The following is a 12,106-nucleotide window of genomic DNA, read 5'->3' as shown; positions in this document are numbered from 1 at the left end:
ACTACCAAAATAAGGGTTAGGGTTGTGGCTCAGTGGCAGAGTGCTTGCCATGCATGTGTGAGGCACTGGGTTCAAGTCTCAGCACTGCATGTAAATGAATAAAATAAAGGTCCATTGACAACTAAACGAATAAAAAAGAAGAGAGAGAGAGAGAAAACTACCAATATCACACTAACTGATGTGCATATTTCTATCAGGAAAGCAACTTCATTACACCTTAACACTACTCATAACTTGCCACTAAAAATAAGAGGACCTTCTACCATATATTAGCATATATAATATATAATATGTACAAAGAGTAAGTTGTATAGACACACATATGTATATATACACTTGCTACCCATCAGTAAACATTTAACACATTCTAATTATAAGGTTTTAGTGTTGTACTCAGATATTTTGTTAGAGAGACTAAATCATGTCACATCAAGTAGAAAAGAAGCCATGTTCCTACTGTTTTATTCAGGGAAGGAAGGGCTTACAGAATTATAAATTTCTTTTGGTTAAATGTTTACTGATAGGAAAACTAGTTTAATAAAATAATAAACTGGTTTTAAGAAAGTTTTCTTTTTTTAATACATGAGGGTAGAGTATGCATCAGTTTCCACTCAAGAAAAAAATTACAAAATATTATACTATGGTAAAAATCATGTATGTAGATATATACAGTGGTTACTGACTGCACCGTGAATTTCAGTCAAATAAACTGGTGTATTTCTGCACAAACACTGGTAAAGGGCATGCAGTGGAGTGAAATTACAGAGAGGCAATTAAAAGATAAGACCCACAAATATGTTTTTTCGAGTAATAAAAGAGCTCATAAAAGAATTTAACTACTGCAGTTGTCAGGAAAAAACTGGCTAGGTGGAAGCTCTTCTCTGGTAGGCTCACACCCTCTATAGTTTTAAAAAAATCATATTGTAAATTTCAGTAATGAGTTTCAGCCAGTTGGATTCTGCCTGAGATGTCAATGGAGGACAGGTGCACTGCAGATTCTTCTCAGAAAAATCATGAGTTCTTACTCAAAATACTTATTTAGTTGGTGTCCTTTTTCTAGACTTTCTTGATGGGAGATCAGAAACCCTGGCCTTCATTTTCTTATATTTTCAGTACCCAACAATGACATAAATTTGGCAGTTCAGGAAGCATTCACAACACAAGTCAGGTTCTATCAACAATAGTAACTGAGACACAGATCTGTAGCAAGCTCTGTAAAGCTGCAGTCATGGTTACATGGTCATCCAAGGGATAGAAACTAAGGTTAGTTTCAATTAAATGTGCCGGTAGGAAGTATGTGTAAGAAGAGTTTCAGGATTGCTTCTGGTAAAATCTTGTTGTTACAATCTCCAGAGGGGAGAGCTGATCTCCAGAGTTTGATCTCCATCTCACTGTGCTCAGAAGCATGTGAAGGAAGAACTAAAGCAATTATTAGTCACTTCTTGTTCATTCACCAAGGGGGTTCCTCCTTTAGAAAGGTCCCATTACTGGAACTCTGTCTTTGAAATATTAACATCTCTTGTATGCTTTATCTCCAAGACAAAGGAACTGCCTCTGTTTACTGGAATTGTGGATACCCACCATCTAGGTCCAGGTTAACAGCGATGTGTTGAAAACTCTGGTCAGCAGAAAGTATGGTGTGCTGCCTTATAGAATAAAGGGCAGTGGGGACATCTCCCTGTTAAAACTTGTGTTTTGAGATTAGTAACAGAAAACATAATGAGTTGTGTGTGATTCCAAGGGGCAGAACATTTTTGGAATGCTTTGAAAGGTCTTGTGAAAAGTTTATTTCCTGTATCTCCCCCAACCAAGCACAGATCCTGCACACAGTCCACCTCTATTATGCTTAGAGAAAGTGAAACCAACACCACAGGAGACATGGAGTCTGGCATGACCTTGAGCTCACTAAAAGTCTGGAATTGGGATTTTCAGCACAGACTTACCCATAGGCTTCATGTGTGAGAGTTTTGTTGATAGCTCTTATTATAGCCAGAGTCCCATACCCAGGTACATAAAAAACAATATAAAAATGGTCCTATAGCATTTCCTGGTAGGCACGAATGAAACTTTTCAACATTCAAGACTCCACAACCAATACTGGCCTGTTTTGGCTAGAATTGAGAAGAAACAAGTACAACTATAGTTACTCCCCAGAAACACCCTCCCAAAAAAATGGTTAATCTTAAAAGTAGAAGTTGGATAAGAAACTGCTTATATTTGAATTACATCAGATAAAGAAATCATATTTTTCTTGGCACTGCATCTTTAAGTGGCTTTTCTTATCATTTGTTTTTCACTTTCTAACTTACATGATCTTTTAATTGTTTAATTTTCTTTGTACTTGTTTTCTTATTTTTCATTTGTATTTGCATTATTTTCCTTTTTTTCTTGTTCTTTTTTTCCATCTCACCTTCTGTGTATTTTAGTATTAATTTTAGAATCACTAATGCCTAAGTTTTGGACATTGTTTATTATTATCACTTCTTCATTGGTTACCTGAGTTGTAGAGATCGTTTAGAAAAGGTTTTGCTTTGGTTTTAAGTCAACATGTGATTATCTTCTAACTTTTTGATATTACTTGTGATTATTCTTTCTTCTTAAAGTGCTTTGAATAAGTAATCCTAGCACTACTGTCAATGAGTTAGGGCTTTGAAAATAGAACATACACTCTGTTTGGGGAATATCTGAAGAGAAATCTGCTGAACAAAATGACCCACATCTGAGAGGGGAATAGAAATCTATTTGAATATCTGCACAAACCTCTGTATATTAAAACAAGAAACATGAGAAAGCAAGGCACTAACACACTACCCAAAGTGTTTAAATCCTTAATAACTTACTACACATACATTGATGTGTAGGATATGGTGAGCAAAGAATTCAAAAATTTATTATGAAAATAATTTGAGAAACTAAAGAGTAAAACATGAATTAATTTAAAAAAACCAAGTTTTGAAAGAATATCCCAAAATGAAATAGTTTTTAAAAGAGAAAAGGCAGAAAATTTGGAAATGATAAGCTTATTAACTCAAATAAAAGTCCAAATGAGAAGTACTGAAAATATACTACATCAGGTAGATGGTAGAATGTTAAGTCTTGAAGACAAGGTCGATGATGTAGAACTTTCCTAATATAATATAAAAGAGAGACTTTAAAAAAATATATAGGCATTTTACAACAACCTTAAAAGACCAATTGCAAAGAATGTCTTCAGGGAAGGAGTGTAGATACAGACTAAAGGCATAGAAAACATATTCAGTGAACTCACATCAGAAAAAAAAATCCTTAATTGTGGAAATAAGATGAACACCAGACACAGAAAGCATTTAGAAGGCCAAATACACATGGTCAAAAAGAAACTGTCCACATTATATTTTTTTAAATGACAAAATTCAGAGCAAAGAAAGATTTTTACAGATTCAAGAGAGAAGCACCAAGTCATTGGTAAAAGGTAACACATCTGGGCCAGCAGGACATGCAATACTATATTTCAAGCACTAAAACAGAAATACTAAAGTGGCACCTCCTCATTCACAAATACATCTTCATTAAGCTTCCCCACATACCCTCACCATAATTGTTCTTCTTTAAAATATATCAGCAAAGACCTCTACAAAATGGCTCAAATGTGATTAGACTCCCTATTTCCTTTTGATCTATTTTGACTTGCAGAAAATAAATTTACCCCTGGATTTAATGAATGCACTCTGCTTTTGTGGTATAATCTGTAAAATCCCTGACAGTTATAAGAAATGAGACAATAGGTTACTTATGAGAACTCACAGAAAAAGATAACTTTCATGTAGACCCCTGCAAAAATGTATACTTTTAAGCTCCCCTCTCCACACCACTGGGTATAAAGCTCAACAAATGTCTAGACCCAGCATTCAGGGAGAGAATTTGTTTTAGATGAAAGCTCCCTCTGGAGAGGCTGCAGACAATAAACCTGCTTCCCGTTAATTCCTCTGGTGTCCAGTCTCATCTGTCTTACTTCAGTACTGCCAGTCTAAACTGTTTTCTGCATCAAAGTTTTTCTTCAGAAATAAAGACCATTCAAGACAAGAATAAACTAAAATAAACTATGACAAGTAAGTGTAGAAGATTCATAATGGAGATTAAAATAAATCATGGAGAATACAAAAGAATGAATGTAACTGATGAGTGGATAAGCAAATGGGAATTAAGAGTGAATCCTCTATTATAAAAAAAAACACACTTCATTATTTTAACACTGGATTCACATTGTGTTAATTGTCAACTTAAAAGATATAGACTGAAATACTCAATTAACAAAAAAGACCCAAATGTGTGTTGTCTACAAGAAACACACCTGATTTGCAAAGTTGTTCAAAGAATAAAAGTGAAAGAATACAGAATTATTCCACGTAAAAAGAATCCAACAAAGTAGTAGCTATTTGCAAATATGATAAAGGTGACTTCAAGCAACAATTACTCAAAGGTATCAAAGAAGGTCACTACATACTGCTAATGTGAAAAATTCCACAAGAAGAAAAATAGCTGTAAATATTTACACGTAAAAGGCAATGCCACCGATTTTATAAAATAATAAATATTCCACCTAAAGGGACAGATAGGGCCCAATAAAAACCTTAAGTGTAAGTGATATTAATACTAATATCACCAGTGACTGGTTAGGTGGTCAAAACACCAATAACTTACCTACATATCACTTTTACTTTATATCATGTCAACTTTATAGTTGTCCACACACATCACAATGGATTGCTATTAGAAAAAAACACATAGAGCCTTATTAACAAGTGGGTCTGGAAAAAAATAGATACACACATAAAGATGAAAAGTCAACTTAAGAGTGGATCAAATATTTAGGAATTACACAAGAAAATCTACAACTGCTGGATAAAATTGTAAGCTGAACTTATCAACATATTATCACAAGCATCAATTACTCTAATAAACCTCCTAATGCATAAAATATAAATCCAAGAATCAAAACCTAGGGTGGCATAGAATTAAAAACTTCTGAACACTAAAGGAAACAAATAAGAACATGAAGACAAAGCCTGCAGAATGGGTGAACTTTGCCACCTGATATACAAATGTGGGTTAATATCCAGAATATACAAAGAACTCAAAAAATTTATTAGAAACAATTAATAACTACAGAATAAATTGAAAGAGAAAACTAAAGGGATCTTTCTTAAAAGAATTACAAATGAATAATAAATATATTTTGAAAATTTCAACATCTCCAGCAGTTTGGGAAATACAAATAAAAATTATATTGAGATTTTATCTTACACTCTTCAGAATGACAATTATCAAAAACACAAGTAATAGTAAATGTTGATGAGATGCAGAAGAAAGGTACACTTGTACATTGTTGGTAAGACTGCAAATTAGCACAAACACCCTGGAAATCAATAAAGAGATTCCTCAAAAACTAGTAATATATTATCCTACTCTTCCAGTCCTTGGTATATAGTCAAAAAATTTAATCTCAGCATATTTTAGGAATGCAGCCACATCAGATTTTATGGCAGCACAATTCAAAATAGAAAGGCTATCAAAAAGAAACCTAGGTGCCAATCAACAGGTTAATGTATAAAGAAAATGTGGCACATATATATAATGGAGCTCTACTCAGGAAATCATCAATAAAAAGAAATAATGGCATTTGTTAGTAAATGAATGGAGCTGGATAATGTGCTGCTAAGTGAAAGTAAATGTCCTGCTCAGACTCAGAAAATCAAGGGTGGAATATTTTCCTTATATTAAGAAGGTAGATAAAAAAATGGAAAATGGGGGAATTCCATAAAAATAGAAGAGAGGTCAGTGGAGTAGAGGAAGGAGATTGAGAAGGATGGAGGGAGTGCCAAAGGAAGTGTGGTGAAATGAATCTGAAGAAATTTTCCTTTGTGAACTTAGTAATATTTCACACTGAATTTGACCTTTATGTATATCAATGATACACTAATTAAAACAACTACAAATAAATACAAGAAAGAATAGTGAAGTATAAGAAAGGTAACAGAGGCAGGAAAGAGAGAGTACTGGGGATCAAACTGGAAAAATATATACCATGCTTATATGATTATTTCAAAATGAGCCCCAATATTATATGAGAAATAATGATATAATTAAGAAAAAGATGAAAACAGCAAGTAAAACTACAGAAACTACATGAACACTTGAAGAATGAATAATACAGTTGCATAATCAAAGGGACACTGAGGAAATCAGAGGGAAAAAGTTTTAAATTAGCCTGAGAACCACATGAGAATAAAAACACAACATCCATACATTTATGGTATAAAGTAAAAGCAGTTCTTTTTTGTTGTTTTTTGTTTGTTTGTTTCTTTTATTGAGACATTGTATGTATATATAATAGTGGGGTTCATTATACCACATACAGAAATGCATATAACATATTTTGATAAATCTTGCTGCCCAGTACCTTTTCTTTCCCTTCCGATGTCCCTCCACTAATCCACCAAAAGCAGTTATATAAGGGCAGTTTTTAGCAAGGGCTACATCCACTTAAGAATCTGAGACATTTCAAGTTGTAAACCTTATGATGCATCCTCATGTCTAAGAAAAACTTCAGTAAATAAATTTTAAAACTGATACAAGAAAATAATTAATTAATGTTGGATAAAAATTATAGATGAGATAATTTTTAAAAAAACATAGTAATAATAGAACAAATGGTTGATTGTTGAAAAGATTGATAAACCCTTGGCCAAGGGACTAATAGAAAGAGAAAGAAGATACAAATGAATAAAGCTAGAAACAAAAACAGAAATATTAAAACAGATACCACTGAAATCCAGAGGATAACTAGAGACTATTGGAAAACTTATATTTTAATGAATGAATAAAATCTAGATTATTTTAAAGAATAAAATTGAAACATAAATAAATCTAGAAGATACTGATGAAATATGGCCTAAAATTTTTGAATCAAAAGGATAGAGAAAAAAATAACTCAATAATAAGAAATTAAGTTGAAGCAATAATAACAAGCCTCCTGGACCATAGGTTAATGCATGGCTAAAATTTATCAGATATTTTAAAAGAACTGTTATTAATATCCCCATTACATGTAAGAGAAAAAGAAAGATGCTTCTAAAGCAATTCTGCAAAGAATTACCCTGACTGGAATAGTGAATATTGGACAGAACAAGGAAAAAACTAGAGAACAATATCCTTGAGGACCATAATATATAAATACTTATAAAATCTTCACAAACCACATTCAACAACACATTACAAAATAACATACAGTGTCAGGCATGGTGGTATATGTCTATATTCTCAGAAAAGCAGCAGGTTGTTTGAGGAGCACTGTAATTTCAAAACCAGCTTGGGAAATTTAGTGAAATCTGTATCATAGTAAAAAATAAAAGGTGCTGAAGATGTGGCTCAGTGGTACAATTTTTCTGGTTTGAGTCTCTAGTCACATACAAAAAAAAAATAATCCATAAAAGCTGGTTTTGCTCCAGGATACTTCAATACATGCAAATCAATAAAACTAATACACCACATATAGAATCAAGGGCAAAATTACATGATAATTGAAGCAGCTGCAGGAAAAGCCTTTGACAAATTCAATGGCCCTTCATAAGAAAGCCCCGAGAAACTATAAACAGTAGAATTTTTATTACAAGTAAATAAAGACCAAGTATATTAAACCCAAAGCCAATAGTAAAATGACGAAGAACATTTTCTCTAAAATGTGGAAAAAGACAAGGATGCTCATTGCCACCAATCTCACTAATCATAGTATTTAAAATTTTAGACAAGAGAAAGAAGTAAAAGGGATTCAAATAGGAAAGTTAAAATGTTAAATCACTTCTATATGCAAATGATATAGTCCTATTCTTAGAAGAATATAAATGATGTACCATGAAAATTTTACTTCTGATGAATAAATTCATCAGAGTAACAGGATGCAAAGTAAACATATAAAAATAAACTTTTTGTCTATATACCATAGCAAACCTAGTGAGAATTCAGCAAGGGTAACATTTCATTCAAATAGTTTTAAAAATACCTAGGAATAACCCTAAACAAAGAAGTGAATGACATTTTCAAGAAAAATTACAGATTGATGAAAAAAGAAACTAAAGAAGACAATAGGAAATAAAAGATCTCCTATGTTCATGGAGAGGCAGAATTAATATTGTGAAAATGGCTGTAGTACTATAAATGAATTATAGATTCCATGTATTCCCATTCAAATTCAAATGATATTATTCACAGAAATGGGGAAAAGAAAGAACTACTTCTAAATTTGTATGGAAGAAAACAAAAAATACTTAGACAAAGTGATAATGATCATAAGAGAAACAATGGATAAACTACAATGCCCAATTTCAAAATAGAAACAGAGCCACAATAATAAAAACCATGGTCCTGGTGTAAAGAAAGACCCATAGACCAATGGACAGAAGTCAGAAAGCAAACCCACACAGGTAGAATCATGTGATACTAGGCAAAAACACAAAAAACATATTTTGGAGAAATGGTAAATGACATTTTAGGAATAGTGTTGGAAAAACTAGATACCTATATGTAGAAGTAGAAAACTAGATGCCTATTTTATAACACTGTACAAGAGTTTATTTAAAAAGGACTAAAGACATATGTACCAGACTAGAGGGTTTACAGCTGCTAGAAGAAGATATATGGAAAACACTTCAGTATGTAGATAATGACTTCCTGATTAGAGCCCCGTACAGCTCAGAAAATAAGAGAAACAATGGATAAAAGAAGGTGCATCAAACTGAAAAATTCCTGCACAGTGAGTGAAACACAAAACAGTAAAGAGTGGTAGCCTCCAGAATTGGAGAAAAGAGTAGCTTTACTAGCTACTCTTCTGAAAAAGCTTAATAACCTGAAAATATTAATGCAAATATCTTAACACCAAAAATGCAAAACCTTTTCAATCAATAAGCAAATGCACAGCTAGTTCTCAAAATAAGAGATACAAATGACCAACACTTCAGGGAAAAAATAACCATACATCTTTATCAATCAGAGAAATGCAAATCAAAACAACATCAGGCTCCCATTTTCCACCATTCAAAGAAGCAAACATCAAGAAAGCAAATAATTCTGGGAAGAACTAAGGAGAAAATCTCTTATATGTGATTGGTAGGAACATAAATTACTATATCTCTATGGAAATCCATATGAAGGCTACTCAAAAAACTGAACATAGAGCTACTTTATTAATCAACTATACTACTCAGTACTTAATGGAAAATATTAAAGTCAGCTTACTTTAGAGATATACATATTCCCATCTTTCCCATGGCACTATTAATAATAGGCAAGATACAGAATTAGGCTAGATGCTTGTTAATAAAATAATGGATAAAGAAAATGTTATATATATGCATACACACACAAGGAAGATTTCCATGCATAGAGAACAACAAAACTAAGTTACTTTTAGGAAAATAAATGAAATAGGGAAGCATAATGTTAAGTAATAAAAGCCAGACTCAGAAAACAATTATCATATATTGCTCTCATATGGAAAACTAGATGTGGAAATTTTCAACATAAAAATATATGAATTATAAATTTTATCCATCAGCATACATAAAATTGGGAATATGGAGGAAGGTATGTTGAAGATTGAATTGGGGGAGTATATGTATATGTATGTACAAATATGCCACCATGAAAATTCTGTATAATTAATACGTATCAATTTTTGAAAATTGACAAACTTTTTCTAATTTTTAGAAGTTCATTTATTTTTCATTTATCATGTTCATTACCACTGTTACTGGTTTGTTTAGATTTATATTTTTTGAATAGCAGTACTATTTATATATGTATGCATATATTTATTTTATTGATTTATTTTTAGTTATATGTGACAGTAGTGTCCATTTTGATATAATTTAACAAGCATTGACCATCAATAAATTAAGTCTATATTAAATGTTACTAAATATAAATTTCTTGAAGCTTTAATAAGAACAGAAGCAAAGAAAACATTAATTTATTAAGCATCTAAAATATGCCACATTTATTTGCTTATTTTTCTATTTATTATAATCACAAAATGATCATGATTATAATCCCACAACCTGCTTCCTAGTCATTCAAGGATGTCAAGAGTAAATTATAGACAAATATGACACAATGTTCTATATGTCCTGCATGTACTTCCCTTAACTTTCCTGTTTGGCCTAATACTGAGTTGCTGCTCTTATTAATTTCAATATTTCTTATTTTAAGTATCAGCCATCTTAACACTTTTATTCAGTCTGTACACTTAACTTTCCCTCCATAAATTAATTCTTTGTATACATCCCCTTTTCTCAGCTTCATATTCATAAAGCTGTTCTTTTAGCTTGTTTTCTATTTCTCTCCTTCCATAAGGGCACACCAAAAAACTGTTTATTCCCACTACATTCTGTCAATGTTAATTCTATACATATACCACACCTGTTGATATCCCTGTTTTCTACTATAACCTTGTAGCCTTATTTCTTTCTATCATGTTCGTCATCATGGAAGATGATATGTTAAAAAAAAAAAGAAAGAAAGAATTTTCTTAAAACACATTACCTTTGAGTCAGGTGATGGAATAGAAGGACAATCATTTCTTATTCTGATTACCTGCACAAGTGTGGTTTCAATTACTTCCTTCTTTCGACTGGCAGAATTACTGTTGTAATTCTGTAAGTTTCCACTTTTTTGGTTCCCAGTGTCATATTTTACTACTGATAATAAAAACAAAATAAACAGTATATGAAACTTGTGTAATTTAGAGTCAATAAGCAGCAAAATTTCAGTTAGTCTTCAAATAGCTTACCATCCTTCATGGATTGTCTGGAAGCTTCAATTAATTCTCCTCCTTCTTATGGGATATTCTAGGAAGAAAAAAAATTATGGTATAATAAGTGCCAAAGTTGACAAAATGACTAACGTTCTCCACTACTGCAGAGTACAACAGAATAAGCATTCTGATGTATACTCAAACTATAATTCTCTCACTAATGGGGTAAGAATTATGAGCCAAGACAGAAAGATTTCCAAAATGTCACTCCCCTTATCTCCAATTGATTTTTACACAAATACTGAAATCCATTCTACTATTTTCTTAAGCTCAGTGATGTAGAATAAAAATCATAGCCATCTTTATTTAGACTATTTTTGAAAAAGACTAATATTAGAAATTATATGTAATATTTTAATGTGTTTATGACATATTGGCATGAATTACCTCTTGAGGGGAAAGTTCATAAGATATGAGCTTTTAGAGTATTTATTAAAAATATTGATTGGATTCCTAAACAGTATAAGTTTTGTCTATCTTATGTGTTAAATTGCTAAAGATAAATGATTATACAAATTTTGCTGTTTCCAACAAAAAGAGAAATGAAAATAAAAACAATATTGTGAGGGTGATATCAATGAATAAAAACCTTTTGGAGTTGCTAAACAAAAACATTAACTCAATAACCAAACAAAAGTGACAGAATAGCACAATGAATAGACACTGAAGACATGTTTTCTGCAGGGAAATATTAAGTATTAGAGTAGGTCATTGTTTTAGAAAGCGATGCATGTTCTTTTTATTCCAGTACCTTCATATAATTAAATTAACAAAACAATAAGATATAAAACAATAAAATATTTCTTAAGAAACCAGATGGTGCTGCCAACCACATCACCATGTTTGCTTGATATAGGTAACAAAAGATAGTGGAAAGTCATTTTTTAAAAGATAGGCAAGAAGAAAGAAACTAGCAAATTTTCATCTGAAATCCAATTCTAAACTCAAGTTTGGAGCAGGCTTGGAGGATATTCTTGTTCCTACTAACACATTTATGACATTACTCTAACTTGTTTATTTTTCCTTTATTGCACCAATTAGAGATAACTTACTCAAAACTTTCACATACCATATATTAAAAGAGAATGCAAACAAAGAATATTTTTTAATTCAGTAGACTTAATTACTAGTTATCTAATGCACATTATACTATTTAGGATGTTTCAGCAAGTAGACATTTATTTTATCCACATTTACTCATGTTCAACACTGTATATGACACCAGCTTTTAGAAATGGTGCATTTCTCCAGGCCAAATGA

The sequence above is a fragment of the Ictidomys tridecemlineatus genome, chromosome Y (genome assembly GCF_052094955.1).
Source record: "Ictidomys tridecemlineatus isolate mIctTri1 chromosome Y, mIctTri1.hap1, whole genome shotgun sequence".
Classification (NCBI taxonomy): domain Eukaryota; kingdom Metazoa; phylum Chordata; class Mammalia; order Rodentia; family Sciuridae; genus Ictidomys; species Ictidomys tridecemlineatus.
Note: the sequence above shows the minus strand (reverse complement) of the source record.